Raw genomic sequence first — 22,366 nt, 5'->3', positions numbered from 1 at the left:
GTATTGTTTTGTAAGACTGATCTTATGTCTTTTAGTGATATTTAGCCCTAAGGCACTCGCACGAGTCTTTATACTCGTGCAAAATTAATCACTTGTGTTTTTATTTACGCTTTAATTTTTGCTGCACTGTGTTGTCGTTGGTGTTACAACACCAAGTACAACAATGCATGTTTTCTCATAACAAACCACATACAACGTTTCTTTCACGTCGTATCAGAGACACCACTTTACTTTACTAAGTGAGTTTCTGGTTTTTGTTACAGTTTTGTTATGCATAACAAATGTTGCAATTCGTTCACCGATTTTGGATGGGACAAATTACGGCCCATGGAAATTGAAGATGAGTATGTATATACAATCTATTGATTCCAGGGCCTGGAAACGTGTTTTTGAGGGTTGATAACCACCAATGAGAAATGATGATATTCCTGGACCAAAACCAAGAGCACAATGGACAGCTGATGAAATCATTGCTTCTAATTATAATGCAAAAGCCATTAATGCTATTTTTACTTCTGTGGACATGAATATGTTTAATCTTATTGGTACTTGTATTTGTGTTAGGGATGCTTGGGAGAAACTTCAAACTCACTATGAAGGCTCGACAAGTGTTAAGAAGACAAGGATGCGTCTCCTAACTTCAAAATTTGAGAAACTGAGAATGGAGGAAATGAGACCATCATGGAATACAATACTAGATTGAAGAGCCTTGCAAATGAAGCATATGTTCTCGGTGATCCTATCTCCAACGAACGAATAGTGAGAAAAGTACATCGTTCTCTCCCAAAAAGGTTTCACACCAAAGTTTGTGCTATAGATAAATCCAAGGATACATATATAATGGGTTTGGATGAACTAATTAGCTCTCTTCGCACATATGAGATGAAGATGGAAGTAGAAGATGATCACAAAGGTAAGTCTATTGCTTTTCAAGTGTCTAATGATACTTACAATTATTTTTCTGAAGTGAAGCAGGAAGTAAACAGATCTAATCTCGAAGATACCGATTGCCTTGATATCGAAGAAATTCAATTATTATCTTAAGGTGATGAAAGAAAAAAGGAAAGAAAAAAGTGTACAACCTTCAAAGCTTCCTAGTCTACCTACGTCTGAAAAACCTCAAAAACCAACAACTACTCGAGGACCTCGGCCAAAGTACGAAAGTAAAAATCAGTCCTCAAGTAAGAATTTTGATAATGTTCAATGCAGGTAATGTCGTGGATATGGACACTATGTGTATGAGTGTGTCAATCGTCTTCGAAAAGGTATGAATGTTTCCCTGAGTGATGATGATTCCGAGAAAGATCAGGAAAAGAATGAACAGGTAGATCTTATTTCTTTTACTGCTTTGCTGGAAAGTAAAAAAAAATTTCAAGCGAATCCTTATGGTGTTGGCTCCGGTGTTGCAACACCTGGATGCAACACAGTTCAAAATTGTGTATGTCTTGTGGTTTCTAATGTTGATTCTAGTGTTCATGAGGAATAGATAGCCGATATGTAAACTATGGAAGGTGTTCAGAAACTTTATGAGGAGTTGTATTCTGACTGGATTAAAAGAGACAAGCTAAATACAACTCTCTCCAAAGAAAATGCCGAATTGAAAGCTGTTGTTGCTAGGCTAAAAGTTCTCATGAGTAAGAAAGACATGGAATTGGGATTGGTGAATAGTGAGCTTGAAAAAGCAAAAATAACTTTTGCCAGATATAATTCATGTTCGACCAAACTTGACTCTATCCTGTCTATGGGAAAGGATGATAAGTTTGGACTTGAGTTTAAAGACAGTGTGTTTGAAATTGGTAAATCTTCTAAATTATCAGTGTCTGTGAAGGAAGGTAGTAATACTTCTAACCAACCTTCAGTGGATTCCCAAGGTAAAAAACCTATACCTGAGAAAAATGTTCCTGTCCCAAAGCCAAACCAATGGAAGCGTCCTTTTGTGTGTCATTACTGTCTCAAACCAGGTCACATCAGGCCGTTTTGTCGTAAGCTCAAAAATGACTATCTTTTGTGGAAATCTAAGCAAGTGTTGCCTCCCATGTTGCACAACACCAAGCGCAACACTGACAAAAAGGGACCTACTGTAAAGAAAATTTGGGTGCAAAATTCTGATGTTAAAAGTTTTGTTATTTATACTTCATTGAAAACTAACACTGCAGGAAATTGGTATTTTGATAGTGGAAGCTCTCGGAATATGACAGGTCTGAAAGATCACTTCACGGATTGCATTACGTTGAATTAAATGGTGGTAAGGTAACCTACAAAGGTGGTGCAAAAGGAAGAATTATTGGCAAGGGAACACTCAATGTGAAAGGATTTCCAAAGCTTCACAACTTCCTGCATGTTGAAGGACTTAATGCGAATTTAATCTCTATAAGTCAATTGTATGATGATGATTTGCATGTGAAGTTTGATAAGAATATTTGTGAAGTTTTTGATAATGTTAACCAATGTATTATGACAGATAAAAGATCAGCTGATAATTGCTACAAACTCGGTGATGAATTAACTTGTAGACACTCAAATGTTGATGATTTTAGTCTATGGCACCAAAATCTTGGGCATGTGAATTTCAAGACTTTAAAGAATTTGAGTAAGTTTGATGCTTCCAGAGGTCTACCAAATCTAAAGTCTGGTATTTCATATATTTGTGGTGCATGCCAAAAAGGTAAACAAACCCGTGTGTCGCACCCTGTGTTAAAAACTGTGGAACAACACGATGTCTTGAACTTTTACATATGGATTTGATGGGTCCTATAGAAGTTGAAAGTTATGGAGGTAAGAAATATTCTTTAGTATGTGTTAATGATTTTTTTCGGTTTACATGGGTAAAATTTCTTAGAAGAAAGTCAGATACTTTTGATGTTTTTAAGAAATTATTCAACAAGATTACTAATCTGCATGCTTTGACAGCTGCAAGGATCAGAACTTATCATGGAAAGAAATTTGAGAACTCATATTTTTCTTCGTTGTGTAACAAGAAGGGCATATCACAAGAGTTCTCTGCTCCTAAAACTCCTCAACAAAACGGTATAGCCGAAAGGAAGAGTAAGACGTTGCAAGATATGGCTAGGGTGATGATGACTCAAAAAATATCTCCAAGAGATTTTGGACAGAAGCTTTAAACACAGCATGTCATATTTCCAACCGTGTTTATTCGAGAAATGGTTCTTCGATGACATCCTATGAAATTCTCATTATAGGCCAAGTTCGGATCGTTAGAACCCCTCTTCGGATGGTCCAATCCTTGCATGATGTCCACGTTGCATACAGGCCAAGTTCAGATGGTCCAATCCTTTCTTCGGATCGTCCGATCCCACTCGACCGAAACACTTGGAGAAATCCTTATGACATCTGTCCCGGGGGCGTTCGAACCGTCCGATCCCAAGATCGGATCGTCCGATATCATCACCTCCCAAACCACTTCAGAGCCTTCGAAGTATTTTGGGTTCGGACCCTCCAAAACTTAGTTTGGATCCTCCGAACTGCCCGAGCTCAAATAAGCCCAATAAGAATTTTTCGGGCATTCTGGACCCAATTCCTTGATCCGTTAGATCTTATTAAAATCTCTTAATCATGATTTATTAAATCTAAACATGATTAGAAACTTAATCTTTTTAAAATGAAACCAGGCTACTACATTCTCCCCCTACTGAAGATATTTTGTCCTTGAACAATCTTAAGTATTGAATGCAATTATTATTGAATAAACATCTTTTATTCAAACTGATTCATTTTACAAGATACTACTGTAATACACTCTTCAAAACAATCTGAACGCTAATGCTCTCAAGTTGCCAAGTGGATTTTTCAGTGCCTGGATACTGCCACTATACTAGAAGAAGAGAAATGATTCTTGTTGCGTGAACTATATCTCATGTCATTGTCCAATAATCCAATTAGGCCAATAAACTCCAGAGATATCTCTTTGGTAAACCAACTGTACCAATCCTTGGTTGAATAAATTCTGGTCCAATCAATTGTCGCTCCCCCATTTTTTTCTCAGAATAGTGGAGTATGAAATCATTGTTCGTACAATGTCTCGAATGGTGTCACACCATTACTGTTGTATGCGAAATCAAGCAGTTGCAACTAATCTTGTCATGCTGGACCAAAGTCCAAAGAACACGCTAGCAACATGTCTTCAAGACTACTAATCATGCGCTCTGACTGGCCGTCAGTCTCTGGGTGATGTGTTGTACTCAAATTAAGAGTAGTACATCCAAAGCGCACTGAAAACTCCCCCAGATCTGGAAGTAAATCTAGGGTCTCGATTTCTGACAATGCTCACAGGCCCTCCGTGCAATCGAACAACTTCTTGGATGTACAAACATGTCATCCTATCAAAACTGTAGTCCCGTTTATAAGGAATGAAATATGAAAACTTGGTGAGTCGGTCCACCGCAACCCAGATATCATCACAATTCCTCGAGATCACCAGTAAATGAGTCACATAGTCCATAGTGATCAACTCTCATTTGTAACGCCCCGTTTTTATCTTAATTGAACATATTGGAGATATTCAGTGATTTCAGAATTAGAGAGCCGAACTTTTACTTATCAGGGACTATTTTGCAATTTTTGGATTTTCAGGGACTAAATTGTAAATTATGATATTGTTATATTGTGTGAGTTGACTAAGTCTTTACATTATCCTTCTCATCCCCTCCAAGACGCCATGCTCCATTGAAGGCGGTTCCAAAGCTTCACAAGCTTTCAGATTTCAGTTTGAGCTCAATCCGTCCGATAGAATCGATTTCTGACTTGATATCTACGATCACAGCTTTGAGTGCTCCGTTTGGATGTAAGTTTATCTTAATTATGAGAGGTTTGAATTTTTGGATGTTGTTAGAATTAATTTATATTCGGAGAGGATGATTATTAGATAGTTGTGACAGTATATCTAAGATGGTTCGAAGATCTAACGACGATCAGATTTGATATGAATTTTCTTATTATTTTCAAAAATCTGAATTTTGAGATGTGTTGGTTTTGTTTTGGATATTATGTTTGAGGATTGGAATGAGTATATTGAATTGATATCATGCTGTCTGCATTTCCGGTTTGATCAGTTTATTGCCGTTATGCCGTCAGTTTGAAGTTTGAACGTCGTTTTGATGCTTTGAGTTTTACCGAGTTTGATATGAGTTTTGATGTCGATTTTGATATCTGTGACTTCTTCAGATAGATTGAGTTGAAGTCCTTGAAGATTGTGAACCCGACAGTCTTGATCAGTGTAGAAGAGTTGAGCCGGTATAGTATCGATGTCTTTCTTTATCGATTGATTGAACTTGACTTGGATATTGATTGAGGAATTGTTGTTTTCAGATTGAAGTTTTTGGAACGACAAAGAAGAGGTATAAGACGAATTTGGAATGAAATAGGACGATTAACTTGAATCCGGATTGATTCGAGTGTCCTAGAAGAAATCACATATTGCATGTTTATATGCTTATTTGAACTTATGATTGAATTGATGATTGAATACATGAGATTTCATATGCATTCATTTTGAGCCGATTGATTATTCATTTTGAATTAGACGATCTGGAGATTATAGTTGAGTGGCCTTGGTAGGCGATTTACTACAAGTGTCGATTAACTCACTATAATGCCCTAGAGTCTAGAGGATTAAAATATACCTCATCCACCTCGAAAGGGGAGTTCGGTGTGATTGTTGTATATTTTAACCTCGGGATCCCAAACCAAAGAAAGAAAGAAGAATTCCTTTTGATTATCTGAGTCTGATAATCCAGAAGTTTTAAAGTCATGCATATCATTTTAATTCCGCAATTGAATGAATTACTTGAGGTATATGTGGAATTTGATTATATATCATGTTTTGATATATTATGTGATATTGTATGCTAGGCTCTTTTACTGGGAATATTATTCTCACCGGATTATCCGGCTGTTGTCTTTGTTTGTATGTGTACTTGGCAACAGGTGGGGCAGGATCAAGCCAGAGACATCTTGGATAGGTGGATGAGAGAGTAGAGGTAAGGCCTTTGGTTTTAGGAGTTGAATTGAATTCAAACTCAATTTGTATTTTGGTATTGTAAACCTAGAATTGAAGCATGTTCTATCAGCTTGGATAAATGTATAACTCTAGAACTACTTTGTATGGATTATGCATGTTGAATAAGTTTATGCGTATTGATTGGTTTGTGTTTTGATTGAGTTGAGATTTGAAATGTTGTAAGAAAACCAGAATTATTTTCTGGTACAGAGCATCTCGCTCGATCGGTTGAAGCTTACCGATCGAGCGAGCACCCCTGTACCGAGGCAGAGAGTTGGGCATTTCTTGTCCGCTCGATCGGTAAGATTTTACCGATCGAGCGGAGGACTTTTATTTTACCGGCAGAGTCTTGGAAATTTTTGGCCGCTCGATTGGTAAGATTTTACCGATCGAGCGAGCACTCCTTTTAAATTTTTATTTTTTATTTCTTAATCCTTATTGTTTAATTGATTTGATTAATTATATTACGATTAATTAAATGATTAGAATCGAGGCCTCACACCATTTCCACTCAAGAATAGGTAAAATGTGAAGTAATCCTCCAGGTCGTCGGTGCTCTGTCTTGACCTGCTGACACACCAAACATCTGGAGACATACTGATACACACTTCTCTTCATTCCTTTCCAGTACTAGAACCTTGTACGCAGATCCTTGTATACCTAAAGGATTCTCATACTTAATGACTAACACTTGTCATAACACCTGTAACAACTTCGTTGTCACATCTATATCATAACTTGAGATAACATATGAAAATGAGAATACTGATTATCCTGTCACGGATAATAATTCTTTATTAAATTCTAACTTGCGCCACTAGATGAACAAAACTATTTCATCTCTCTTTGGCAAAGTCCTTAAATCAAAACAATCTAGCTAACCCCTGACTCGATCTCATCGAATCAGACATATCATTGGCCTAATTAATTCAATAGACATCCCGAAAAATTAGTGAAAACAATCCTGCTAAACCTGGAAACTTAGATCTCAGTTGTTGTCCTTTTTCCATGTCTAAACACTTGATGTTATCCTGTTAGTACCCATTAAAATTCAAATACTTTCTAGATAAATTTCTGATACTGAAATCCCAGAAGTACTGCAAAACATTTCTGAGCGTCGTTTACCTGGGTACTGTATTCTTCCATGATTAACAATCTCATAGTTTAGTTCCTAATTACCAAGAAATGAACTATTCCAAACAAATCGCCTCCCCCATCACGGGGTTTCAACATATGTATCAACCACATATAAATTAGAAGTAAAAATTCTTATTAACTCTCCTTAAGCAGAAGAAAATCCAAAGGCTGAACTAGCACATTTCTTGGAAATAACTGAGTCCATCTCCGACTGCCTTAGACAAATAGTCACAAATAGTCACTGGGCAAAAAAATTGCACCAGTTTAACTGACCATTTCAAAGCAGACATGAATACCTAAGTGCTCAAATTTCACTATTCAAGTGAATTTTCATACTGACAAATCCATAATGTAACTTAGCAGGCTAATGAAATCTGTCAATCACTAACTAGATCAATCATCTGATAGATCGAGTTCTGATACAAAATGTTCCAAGTCAAAAAACACTTATCCATCAAAAGATCAACTATCTTTTCAAGGCAATCAAACTGACACCAAATTATACTTTAACATAATTGTTGCAATGATCTCTAGACTGAGTAAATTTTCATAACCCTCTGAAGTACAAAAGACTTCCAGAATAACATGGAAAATATACTCCACCAAGTCTAGTCCTGATCATAGTTCACGTCTCCCAGTATAAGTCATCACAGTGTCCTGATAAAACTCATATTTGCTTGGTAACCCATCAATTAATTTCAAATTCTTATAGGAAAACTTACCTAAGTAAACTCATCACTTATAATTTCTTGTTCATCTAGTAATCAAGCCTCTGATCACTAATTATACTTCTGATTGAATCAGACAATACTTGGTCAAGCCATGGAAGCTGACCTCTTCTAATTAACTCTCCTGGCGTCTCCAATTCATGACTCTCCTCACTGTCATGATCTGCTCAGTTTTATTCATGGCTCCCACCCATGTCCTGCTCGCATCATTACAGTCTCCGATGCTCAGGTTGCCAATCCTGCCTATCATGCCTGGATACGACAAGACCAACTTATTCTGAACATCATTATTGGATTGTTGTCTCCATCTCTGATCCCGTTTATTGCCACTGCACGCACTGCCTATGTTGCATGGACCACGCTTGCTAACACCTATGGCAAACCATCTCGTGGTCGCATCACTCAACTGAAAACACAGCTTCGCAATCCGGTGAAAGGCTCCCAATATATCACTGAGTTCATGCAGTTTATCAAATCAAAGGCTGATGAACTGGCCCTTATGAACGCTCCTCTTGACATTGAGGATCTCACTATCAAGGTTCTCCATGGCCTTGATAATGACTACAAGGAACTGGTTCATGCCATTCAAGCCCGGGACCCTTTCGTCTCCTTTGAGGAACTACATGAAAAACTTCTTAACCATGAGGCTCATCTCCTTGCCCGAACGACGTCTCAGATTGCTCTTCCGGCCACTGATCATGTCGTGCACTGCTCAACCCCCCACAACCGCCGGCCCCAGCCTACCTCTATCGCCGATCATTCGCCGGCCCTTTCACGTCAAGGCAACGCCTGGCCTTCCCGCCCCCAGCAACTGCCGTCCCCTCAGGCCCCGGGCTCACATCCCTCATGCCCTTATTTGGGCCGCTGCCAGCTTTGCAGTCACCGACACTCTGCTCGACGCTGTCCTCATTTTTAGTGTGCGCCCACTACTACTACTGCTCCTCATACTGGTCAGTCTCGCAAGGTCTCTGGCTTCCCTGGTCCATCGGTTGCTGCATACACCGTTGCGTCTCCTGCTTCATCCGACTGGAAACTCGACTCTGGAGCCACTAATCATGTGACGTCTGATCTTTCAAATTTATCCTTACATGCTCCGTATCGTGGCTCCGATGGCGTTGTTGTTGGTGATGGCACTGGGCTTCCCATTACTCACACAGGTTGTCTCTTACCACCCTTTGGTTCTTCTGACCTCTTATTCCCACATGCTCTTTGTGTTCCTTTTATTAATAAAAATCTGCGATCTGTCTCTCAAATGTGCACAACTAATGATGCCATTGTTGTTTTCTCCTCTCATGACTTTCAGGTGAAGGATCGTCGCATGGGGCTACTCTTCATAAGGGGCCACTTAAGAGCGGTGTCTACTCATGGTCTGCGTCCTCTCCTATCACACAATTGGCTCTATCTGCGTCTGTCGAGTCTCTGCCTATCTGTCAAGTGCCTCTTGCGCTATCTTAATGACACTCGTTCATACAGTCTGCATCTTCAACGTCATCCTTCGATTTCTTTACATGCCTTCTGTGATGCTGACTGGGCTGGTGATGTTGATGACCGTACTTATATTGGTGCTTATATTGTATTTATGGGCCCTAATCCTGTATCATGGAGCTCTCGTAAGCAAGGTTTTGTTGCTCGCTCTTCTACTGAGGCTGAATATCGTGTTATTGCATCCGCTGTTGCTGAACTTCAATGGATCCGTTCTCTTCTTACGGAGCTTGGTGTTGCTAATATTATTTCCTCTCCTGTCTCCATCTACTGTGATAATGTTGGCGCCACTTATCTTTGTGTTAATCCTGTTTTTCACTCTCGCATGAAGCACATTGCTTTTGATTATCAATTTTTTCGTGAGCTTTTTCAAAGTTGCAAAATTCGAGTGTCACATGTCTCCTCTGCTGATCAATTGGTTAATGCTTTGACGAATTCGCTACCTGGACCTCGTCTTCGTCTCTTGTGTTCCAAGATTGGTGTCTCTGCAGACCCACCATCTTGAGGGGGCCTATTGGAATATATCTTGTGCATATCTTTGTATATTTATTTTTTTTTATCATTATCTCTTTAGGTTGTATAAATATACAGTGTATCATTCGTTTGTGAAATATATCAGAATATATTTTCTAATACACTTTTACAGATTTTGTTCGGAGTGACCATTATGTTTTTCAATATAGTTGGTAAGTGCAAACTGCAATATATCCCTCAAATGTGAGATGATACATATCTTACCACAATTAATTACGTACTGCCAATTATATAGTAAAGCTCCCAAATAATTCAAACTCACCATGATCCCATTCACACTCCAAAGCATTTTCACACTCTCCATCGTGAAATAACGCGCACATGTGATAATTAAGGGGTAAAAAAAACTCATTGATTATTAATCTTGTATGCATGCTCCGACAATGAGAAAGATGTAGCTATGCACGTCTGTATAATATATTTGAGTCGAACATATTTTGCATTTTGTGAAATTTTGGGTATGATTTTTTAAGCCCATGTGTCTAGCTCTTTTTTTTTAGAGTACAAGTACAATTTTAAAACTAGATTATAACAATAGAATGTCTTACTCATATTTACATACGAATAAATTGTATTTTTCAAAATATTTCTTACACTTAAATTATTTAAAAATATGTTTTCAATTAGATATAAATTATTATATATATATATATATAGAATGTAAAAATTATTTTCTTTAAAAAAAAAATTTTATTTATTGTATATTTAGATTAGGTCTTGTCTATGCTACCCCATCGGGGTAGTGCCCAAATGAGATCCAACGGTTCATTATTTTTAGCATTTGATATGATATTATTTTAAATGATATTATCTCAAATGAAAAAAAAAATATGGGCCCTTGGATCTAGCACATGGGCAGTGCCCATGTGCTAGCATAGACAAAGATTATATGTTCATTTTAAATTTCAAGGAAAATTCTGCATGAGTTTTCATTCAAATTATTTTTAGGTTCAATCCTAAATGATTAGTACACAAAACTAAATTAATTCTTGCATTAATTCTTGAACGATCAATTATGATTTAAAAGTGAAACATATAGTGGAAACGTTTTGTGTGGGGGTACTGAATAGATCATTAATGTGAAGAATTGAACGTCTGTCGATTAGCAAGTGGACTATGGATACAATTATGTGTGCTTTTTTTAAAGTGGGGCAATATGTATGTAAGTGGAGCAATATGTATATAATATAATATTAAATTGTAAAAATACATCAATACTTGCTAGGTTCGGAAGCGATTTCTAAAACGGGCTTTAATTTGCTCAGCTCGATTCTCACGTATGCTCCAATAGTGTTCAACAATTTGAAATATGCAAATCTTGCTGAATTGCTTAGTAGTATAGTCCCCAAGATCCCCCAAAATCCAATGACAAAACCAAATACCATGCAGATGTAAAATCCTTCAGTAATCAACTTGCCATCTTCATGTTCCCAATTGTTCATTGCATCGTTATCGTTATTGAAATTTGAATCTTGATTATCGATTTCATCATCTCCCGGGCAAGATTTATTGAGTATAGGATGTCCACAAAGCCATGGATTACCCGCATAGGCACATTCGTCAAAGCATAGAAATTGATACGGAATTCGACCCGACAAGTTGTTGTAGGACAAGTTCAAAACTCCTAGAAAACTCAATTCAGATGGAGGGCATTCAAGTATTTCAGGTTACTGATGTTTTGAGGAATTTGTCCGCACAAATGGTTTCTTGAGAGATTCAACATGACTAGGCCATCAAGTTTTGTGATTTCAGAAGGACTATCACCAACTAGAAGATTGTCCGATAGATCAACAAGTTTAACAAGCAGCAAACCTTTTACATATTTGAGCTCTTTTCTCTTCCACATAATGTATGCACCATCACGTAAGCTATCATACGCTGAACAATCAAAATCTTCTGCATAAGAAAAGTTGAATCCAAAAAATTTCTGAAAAGCAAATCCTTCTTTGGTCATTGTAGTAACATTATGTAAGCATTTCGGCATGGGTCCTGAAATCATGTTTGAGGAGAGTGTTGGTCCCAGGTGCGGCATCACGAGATAAAAACTATGGAAAATGAAGAATAAAATAGACACCAAGATTTACGTGGAAAACCCCTAAAATTATTAGGGTAAAAACCACGGGCAAGATCAAAAGATTTCACTATAATATTTGGAGAATTACAACCTCTCTCTATGTTTCCAAAGAGACACTCACTCTCTTATACAGGAGAAAACCTATCTCACAAATATATATAAAAATATACTGAAGAGAAGAAAAATACTCGAGAACTGAAGAATTGCTCGAGCTGTGGGATACAAAGAATGCCGAAGAATGCTTCTATTTATATATGCCAAAATCTGAGCCTTCGGTGTGAAAATCGCATTTTCATTTTCTTCTTTCAACAGCCACCTACCTTTATTAAATGCATGGCCCAACATGTATTTTCAACTCCCGACATTTCTCCCACTTGGAGATTTGATTGAGAATCAAACACATCTCCACACATCCTTTCAATCTTGCCTTTTCCTGCTGCTTACGTTTCTGCTAGGCCACATGAGGATCTACACCACTCGAACTTCTCTGTGTTCACCGGCTTGGTCAGAAAATCAGCTATGTTATCCTTTGTATGGATCTTCTGCATATCCACACTTTCTTCCTCTACTACCTCTCGTACAAAGTGAAATTGAACTCCAATGTGTTTAGTCCTGGAATGAAAGGCTGGATTTCTTGCAATGTGCAAGGCACTCTGACTGTCACAAAACAGAGGAATCTTTTCTTGTTTGTGCCCAAGCTCCTCCAATAACCTTTTAATCCATATTGCCTCTTTGCAAGCTTGAGTAGCTGCCATGTATTCTGCCTCAGTTGTAGATAATGCCACAACTGTTTGCAGTTTTGAAACCCAGCTGACTGCACCTCCTGCAACTGTAAACACATAACTAGTAGTAGATTTTCTTTTATCTAGATCACCTGCATAGTCTGAATCCACATAGCCCCTGAGTGTAAAATCTGATCCTCCAAAACATAAAGCAGCATTCGAGGTACCCTTAATGTATCTAAGGATCCTCTTAACCGTGCTCCAATGCTCTTGTCCAGGATTCGCCATATACCGACTGACTGCTCCCACTGCTTGTGTAATGTCTGGTCTTGTACAAATCATGGCGAACATTAAACTTCCCACTCCTGATGCATACGGTACTCGAGACATATTCATCCTCTCTGCTTCACTGCTAGGACACATCTCAAAAGATAACTTGAAGTTAATAAGAAGAGGGGTTGAAATTGGTTTACTATCTTGCATGTTGAAGCGTTGCAAGACTTTCTTCAAATAATTTTTCTGGGAAAGCCAAATCTTCATGTTGCTTCTGTCTCGGTGAACTTGCATCCCTAGAATCTTGTTTGCTGGTCCTAAGTCCTTCATATCAAATTCCCTAGCCAACTGTGCCTTCAATTCTTGGACCCGATCTTTGTTGGGGCCTGCTACGAACATGTCGTCCACGTACAACAGCAAAATGATATAATCATCATCACCTGACCTCTTGAAATACGTACAAGGGTCTGCACTGAGTCTGTTGTACCCAAGGCTCATGATATAGGAATCAAATCTCTTGTACCAACACATCGGCGCCTGTTTGAGACCGTACAGAGATTTGTTCAACCTGCAAACCAAATTCTCTTTGCCCTTTTCTGAAAAACCTTCTGGCTGGAGCATATAGATTTCTTCTTCAAGATCGCCATGAAGAAATGCCGTTTTCATATCTAGCTGTTCTAGATGTAGGTCAAACATCGCACACAATGCCAATACTACTCTGACTGTTGAAAGTCGAACCACAGGAGAAAATATCTCATTGAAGTCAATACCTTCTTTCTGAGCGTACCCTTTGACAACCAATCTTGCACGATACCGGTCCACTTGGTTATTGCCATAACGCTTGATCTTATAGACCCATCTGTTACCAATAGCTTTCCTCCCTCGTGATAATGTAACAAGATCCCATGTTTTATTCCTGTCCAATGCTTCCAATTCTTCCTGCATCGCTGTCATCTATAGGGATACATCCGAGCTTTGAGTAGCCTCATGGAAACTCGATGGCTCACCATCCTCTGTTAATAGACAATATGCAATGTTGCTTTCAGTGACATAATCTGAAAGCCAACCTGGTGGTATTCTCTCTCGAGTTGACTGCCTCACTTTGGAAACCTTTGACTCAACTTGTTCTTGTACCTCGTACTCTGGTACTGCTTCACAAGAAATTTGATCTTCGTCTGTATTATTTTCCACCTGAATGATAGTAGTTTCTGAATTCAGTGTGCCTTTGTCTCCCTTCACTTTATCTTCCTCGAATATAACATCTCTGCTGATGATAAGCTTGTGGACAGTAGGATCCCACAAGCGAAACCCCTTTACTCCATCAACATAGCCCAAGAAGATGCACTTTCTGGATTTGGAATCCAACTTTGATCTTTCTTGTTCATTGTAAAATACGTACACCGGACTTCCAAATGTATGTAACCAAGAATAATCAGCTGGCTTGCCAGTCCACACCTCCATCGGAGTCTTCAAATCAATCGCCACTGAAGGAGAACGATTGATGATGTAAGAAGCGGTTTTGACTGCTTCTGCCCAAAATGACTTTGGTAGACCCGCAGTACTCAACATGGCCCTTGTTCTGTCCAACAAAGTTCTGTTCATCCGCTCCGCCACTCTATTCTGCAGAGGCGTGTAAGCCGTCGTGAACTGTCGTTTGATTCCCTCATGCTGACAGAATGCATCAAACTCATCACTGGTATATTCTCCTCCATTGTCAGTCCTCAAAAACTTGATTTTCTTTTCAGAATCAAGTTCAACCCGCGCTTTGAAAACTTTTAAGACTTCAAAAACATATGATTTCTTCTTCATTGGATACACCCAACATCTCCTATAGAAATCATCAATAAACGAGACAAAATATGTCGCTCCTCCTAGGGATACCACCGGTGCTTGCCAAACATCAGAATGAATCAGCTCCAATATGCCTTTGCTTTTGGCAGTAGATGTGCCAAACTTTAATCTGTGTTGTTTAATGGTAACACAATGCTCACAAAAGGGTAGAGTCACTTTTGTAAGCCCCGACAACAGCTTCCGTTCAGAGAGAATTTTCATTCCTCGTTCTGACATATGCCCAATCTTTCTATGCCACAACACTGTTGATTCTTCCCCCGAACCAATTGATGCAACAACTAGTTCTGCCTCTTTGTGTGTTTTTCCCAACAATACATACAGATTTGCAGCAACCTTTTCCGCCTTCATAACCACAAGCGCACCTTTCACAATCTTCATGATCCCTTTCTCGATACGAGTTTTGCACCCAATATTATCTAATTGCCCCAAAGACAAAAGATTATTTGTCAGGCCCTTCAAATGTCGTACCTCCTGTACGGTGCGAATAGTACCATCAAACATTTTGATTTTGATGGTACCGACCCCAGCGATTTCCAAGGCATGATCATTTTCCATGAATACAGATCCTCCTGAGACTGATTCATGCTGATAGAACCATTCTCTCCTTGACATCATGTGCCACGTCGCTCCTGAATCCATAATCCATGCATCACAAAATTTGTTTCTGCCTTCCGCAACTGTTGCTGCTTCGCTGAATAGTATTTCACCACTTCCTGAAGTACTGGCTACATTTCCTTGAGATCCCTTTTCGATGCTCTTCGTACGCTCTCTCTTGAAGTGCCCTTTACCACCATATTTAAAGCAGTAAATATTCTTTTTCTTACTTCTTGACTTGGATCTACCATATCTGTGGCTCCCACTGGAGTCACGCTCAGTCAATCTTCCTCTCGTCATCGATAAAGCCTCTGCTTGCTTCGACGTTGCCAACTTATTTTTCTTGTTCCTTCGACGACTCTCTTCTTCAAGAACCGCAATTAAGACGTCGTCAAAATTTAAATTATCCGAAAGAACATTGTTGGTAACATTGATGATGAGCTGATCGTATGAATCTGGTAGACTCTGAAGTAGAAGCTCCACACGTTCTTTTTCCTCTATTTTATGCCCCATAGACGTGAGCCGAGAAAATAGAGTATTCAGTGTGTTGATATGTTCGGCCATCGATGAGGATTCCGCCATCCGAAGAGTATAAAGTTTTCTCTTTAAGAAAATTTTGTTGTGTAGTGACTTGACCTCGTACAATTTTGTCAGAGTATCCCAATTAACTTTTGCGCCTTTTATTTCAGAGATACTTGACAAAATTTCATCCGCTATAGCCAAGTGCAAATTGGCGACAACATTGTGATTCATCTCGTTCCACTTTTGATCGTCCATGACGTCCGCCGGTCTATCTCTAATAGCTGCCAAGCAACGCTCCTTTGTTAGAATTGCTTGCACCTTCAATTTCCACAGCAAAAAATTGCTTCAATTGAACTTTTCTATCTCGTATTTTGCCGTCATCTTGACTACAAGAATCCTGCCTTATAAAATCTTCAAAAAATCTTTTCTGATCTGGAAGATCAGTCACAACTGCAACCACAGAGCATACTCAGAATTTTATGAAATTTTATGCCAAGGCTTTGATGTCACTTGTTCGTCCCAGGTGCGGCATCACGACATAAAAACTATGAAAATTGAAGAATAAAATAGACACCAAGATTTACGTGGAAAACCCCTAAAATTATTAGGGTAAAAACCACGGGCAAGATCAAAAGATTCCACTATAATATTTGGAGAATTACAACCTCTCTCTGTGTTTCCAAACAGACACTAGTAGAAAACCTATCTCACAAATATATATAGAAATATACTGAAAAGAAGAAAAATACTTGAGAACTGAAAAATTGCTCTAGCTGTGGGATACAAAGAATGCCGAAGAATGCATCAATTTATAGATGCCAAAATCTGAGCCTTCGGTTTTTGTAGACTACAAATGCTCCAAGGTATTGTCCCATTAAACCCATTCGAATTTAGGCTTAGAACAATCAGCTGTGATAAGATATCTCCTATCCAAGTTGGTATATTGCCAGTTAGCATATTTTCTCCAAGTTCAATCGATTGCAAACTCTCGCAGTTCCTCAATGATTAGGATTCCACCTGATAAACTATTGTTCCTCAAATTCAATGAAACTAACCGTTTTAACGAGCCGATTGAGTCCGGGATTTCCCCAAAGAAATTATTGTTGGCCAAATTGAGAAACATCAACCCGTTAGTAGAGTTGTCGAAACAATATTCGGCAGATGCCCGAAAAATAGGTTGTCCTAGAGGTCAATAAATCCCACGCATCATTATGGCACAAAAAAGTGACTTGACCACTAATTTTGTTTCTTGATAGATCCAACTCTATTGCGCCTACACTTTCGCTTGTAAGCTTGAAAAAAGATTCAGGAAGGATGCCATGTATGTCGTTATAATTTGATGCATTCAGATGCATTAGTCTAGAAGTTGATTTACCAAACCCGTGGGGAAAGGTGTCTGCAATTTGAGAACTTGAGATATCAAGAAATTCTAATTTATATCAATGTATTTATAAATTTATATAATATATAAAAAATAATAAATCAATATGTGTTGGGTTATAATCATTTTAGGCTAAAGACATAAAGAATTTGGTTTAAAAAATAAGATAAATATCTAATTTGGGCCAAAGTCCAGGCCTGCCACCCCTTCCATCCGCCCATAATAATAAAAACAAATATTTTTTTCTCGTTCCTGAATGATCAAAATTCTGTTTGAGACATAATTTTTTTTTTTACCATATTCATTTAATAATGTCTCTTACTTGCAACTCATAGCATAAAAACCATATATATATATATATATATCATGTCAGAGGTGAACTCGAATTTGCGACGAGTACATTTAGTTGTCTCCAACATGCCAATTGCCAATGGCATCCTACAACACACACGGAAAGAAGCTACATTATAATATAAAATATAAATATAGTATCATTTGCATAAAAAATTATAAGCAATACTTACTAGTTTCCAAAGCGATTCCTAAAACGGGATTTGCTCAGCTCGACTCTCACATATACAAAATCTTCAACCGCGTTCAAAAATTTGAAATATGCGAATCTTGCTGAATTGCTTACTATTATCGTCCCGATGATCCCCCAAAATCCAATAACAAAACCAAATACAATGCAGATATAAAATCCTTTAGTAATGAACTCGTCGTCTTCATGTTCCCGATTGTTCATTGCATTGTTGAAGTTTGAATCTTGATGACTGCTCTCATCTTCTCCGGGACAAGATTTGTTGAGTACGGGACGTCCACAAAGTCCATAATTTTCCGCATAGGCAGATTCATCAAATTTTGTATATCCAGGCGGAATTCTACCCGACAAGTTGTTGCATGATAAGTCCAAGACTCCTAAAGAACTTAATTCGGAAATGGTGAGCGGAATACTCCCAGAGATGTGGTTTCTTGAAAGATCGAGGGACCCCAAGTCTTTTAAGTCGCCAATGTTTGGAGGAATTTGTCCACATAAATAATTTCTTGAAAGATTCAAATTAACCAGGCCATCAAGCTTTGTGATGTCTGAAGGAATATTACCAACTAAAAGATTGTTGGACAAATCGATATGTTTAACAAATAGCAAACCTTTTACGTATTCGACCTCTTTTCCTTTCCACATAATATCTGCACCATCCCGTAAGCTATCATACAATAAATCCGCAAATTCGTCATTATGATCGAATACATATGTTGAATGAGCTATTACTTCTTTGGTCATTGCACTAAGATTATACAAGCATTTCGGTATGGGTCCGGAAATCATGTTTGAAGAGAGGTCTAAGACTTGGATTTTTTGTAGTCTACAAATGCTCAAAGGTATTGTCCCATTAAAGTAATTAAACTTCATGCTTAGAACAAGCAGTTGTGATAATGCATCTCCAATCCAGGTTGGTATATTCCCAGTTAGCATGTTTTCTCCAAGGTCAATCGAATCCAAACTCTTGCAGTTCCTCAAAGATGTAGGGATTCCACCTGATAAACTATTGTTTCTCAAATTCAATGAATAAAACCACTCTGACGAGCAAATTGAGTTTGGGATTTCCCCAACGAAATGATTGTCGGCCAAATTGAGATATGCCATGCTGGTGAAACAATTCGGCAGATGCCCGGAGAATAGGTTATCCGAGAGGTCAATAATTTCCCACGCTTCATTATGGCAGAAAAAAGTGACTTGACCTCTAATTTTGTTTCTTGATAGATCCAACACTATGGAACCTACAGTTTCGCTTGTAAGCTTGAAAAAAGATTCAGGAATGATTCCATGTATATCATTATTTGATGCATTCAGATGCATTAGTCTAGAAGTTATTTTACCAAACCATTGGGGAATTGATTCTGCAATTTGACAATTGGAGATATCAAGAAATTGTAATTTTCTTTGGAATTGAAGCCATTGTGGAAAACGTGGTCCTGTTTTACATCCGGAGAGACTCATGGCTTTTAGTTGAAATGGAGGAACCCAATGTGGGCTACAATTTACGGTCAACAGTGAGTTAGAAGACAAGTCAAGTTTTTGCAGACGAGATAGATTGAACAAATGCGACTCTGTGACTAGGCCTTCTAAGTTATTTGAACCTAAAACTAAATCAGTCAGATATGGAAGATTTAGAAAGCCACATACGATGGAGCCATTGAGTTTATTCTGACGAAGGCCTAGATGGTTCAAGAATGAAAACCTTGAAAAATTAGGTAATGAACCACTTATCATATTACCACTTAATTCTAGGTACTGCAGTTTCTTCTCCAGAGGCCCGGACAAGTTCATCATTAATTCCGAAAGTTGAGAAGTTAAATGGTTCCATCGCAAATCCAAGTGTACCAAATTACTCATATTTCCAAAGGATTTGGGAATCCCAAATTCAAGGTTGTTATAAGAGAGATCAAGATGTTCAAGGAAGAATTGGTCATCAAAACCATCAGCAGAAAGGAGATCTGTTACATGTTATCCGAGAGATCAATGAAAGTGAGGCTTTTGCTGAAGTTTAAGAACCATTGAAACATGGAAGACGAGAAATGATCATTCCCTGGTAAGTCGAGGATAGCGAGAGGAGCGGAGGCATTAATCAAGGGAAGAGAAGAAGGGCGGACGTCTGGAAGTTCAGAGCCTTTTAAGTGTAATTCTTTAATGGAGGTTAATTTACTAATTGATTGTAACCAATTGGATGCGTTTCCGAGACCAACACCACTGAGGTCAAGAAATTTGAGTGAACCAAGACGAGAGAGCCAATCAAGATTGTCACTATAGAGACCATAATTCCCACTAAAATCAAGATATATCAACTCGGAAAGGTTTCCAACACTTGGCGGAATTGATTTATGAAAATAAGCATTGGAAAGATTGAGATACCGTAACTTCTCAAATGAACCGATGAACTCTGGAACACTTGAATACCCAAAATAATTGTTACTGAGGTCTAGGTAAGTCAAATGCTTCAATTCAAGCAATGAAGAACTAATCTTACCTATCGGAGGAACATTCCAAAATGGATAAGACTTTAGTTCTTGTGGTGGTGGAGCCCTTAGATTCAATTTTGTGACGTGATTAGTTATGTTGTGGCAGTGAACACCTTTCCATTTGCAGCACTCCCTTTTATTAATTCCCACTCCCCAAGAAGAGAGTCCACCATATTCACCAACAAGCTCGTCTTTGACCTGAAGAAGAGCTTGTCTCTCCCTCTCAACACATCTCGAATAATGCTGCCCAACAACACCTCCTAATAACTTCGCTATTATAAGAATAGCATAGAAAAGATGAAGAAGATTGTGGATTTTGTTTGGAGTGGCCATTATGTTTTTCATAGTTGAGAAGTGCAAACTGCAATCCCCCAATTGTGAGATGATTTATATCTTCCCACAATTACCTACTGCCAATTATATATACTATAGGCTCCCAAATGAACTCCAATAATTCAAACTCATGATCGCATTCACAATACAAAACATTTTCACACTCTCCATCATGAAACAACGCGTACAGGTCAAATTGGACGAAAAAGCAACAGAATTGTTTGTGTATTTTCGTGGAAGTTCGAGAAGAAGACTTGAGAACTTGACTTAAGTCGGTCCACGTACGAGACTAATGAGGTAATGTTAGGTGGTGCTTCTAGGAAATAGTACTTTTAAACTTTTTTTAATAAAATTTTTATGAAAATTTAAAATTTTGTAAAGGAAAAACGGAAAAATATTTTCTAAAAGCTTTTCCAAACACTATTTTAACCTAGCGACAGAAGCACACGTAGTAGCGTGTGTGAAACTATATATATGATATAATATATGATATTTTATGATTTTTTTATTTATAAAATAATATATTATTTAGTAGAAAATAGTTATTGGGAAGATAATATAAATTTAATATACTACTATATTCAAAAGATAGAAGAGAAAAAGTGGAGGAAAATGTAGATAAAAGGGTAAAATTGACATGCCAACACTTTCTTTGACTAGTCTGTCGCATAGAGTTTGTCCAGTGTGATTTATACTTGACTAGCGTAGTTTGAATACTATTGCGTTGATTTGGGGGTTTATCCAAAGCGCATCGAAAGGTAGCGGCTACGGATTCCCACGTCAGAATTAAAAAAATGGTTCATAATGATTGGAGCGAAATTCGGGATCACCAAATGAAATTAACCTGGTGCGATATCTACATTTTAGAACAAACCCTCTATGATATGAGCTAGGAGGCATCATAAGTATATATTGACTTGGAACTTAAAGTATCGAGTATGTGATACATTTTGACAGCACTAGGAAGGTGCACATGCATCGTACGTGATGAACCTAGAATTATATATATGGTTATGAATTAACATCCAATAAATTTTACGGATATCTGACTGATGTTGGTCATAGACATTATTTTCAAACTAAACAAAAAGATATAAAATCAATAAGTGAAAAGTTATAATGTTCATTATAGATTTAAGTTTCAAAATTAAACATAAGGGAAATAAACTCAAACACTAAAGATAAGAAAAAATTACAATTCTAGTTTTATAAGTTAGCCTATTTTGACTTTTAGTTATGTGGCTTATAAAAATATGATTTTATCAAATAACTTCTAATTTTTTGTCAATTTTTGCCTGAAACATCTAAATATATAGAATATGATTTATTTGAAATTGGTGGTTTTTTTACATAGTACGTGTGTTGAAATAAATTTTATATTACACATTAAAATTCATTGAAATTAAAAAAGAAAAAGAAAATAAAGCAAAATTATCCTCAAAACATCAAAATAAGAGGGAAAATTTTGTTGTTTTTCTTATTTTTGTTTGGGAAAATTGCATGGTAGCATATACAATGTAACATCATTTCAACGAAAATGAACTAATATAGCTAAAAATCTTAGCATACTAAACTAAAAGTGAAATATGAAAATATGAAGGACCAAAATCACAAAGTAACAAAATTAATTTACTTTAGGTAAATTTTTGGGAAAAATACATTTTTAGTTCTTATACTTTCATATCAAAACACTTTTGGTCC

General features: G+C 37.6%; 1 pseudogene; it reads right to left on the bottom strand.

Annotated features, from left to right (window-relative positions):
- Nucleotides 1–16,645: 16,645 nt before the first annotated feature.
- Nucleotides 16,646–20,746, bottom strand: LOC140865135 (receptor-like protein EIX2; annotated as a pseudogene).
- Between the last annotated feature and the right edge of the window lie 1,620 nt (nt 20,747–22,366).

The sequence above is a fragment of the Henckelia pumila genome, chromosome 4, assembly GCF_033568475.1.
Source record: "Henckelia pumila isolate YLH828 chromosome 4, ASM3356847v2, whole genome shotgun sequence".
Lineage (NCBI taxonomy): Eukaryota > Viridiplantae > Streptophyta > Magnoliopsida > Lamiales > Gesneriaceae > Henckelia > Henckelia pumila.
Note: the sequence above shows the minus strand (reverse complement) of the source record. Positions and strands in the feature narration are given on the sequence as shown.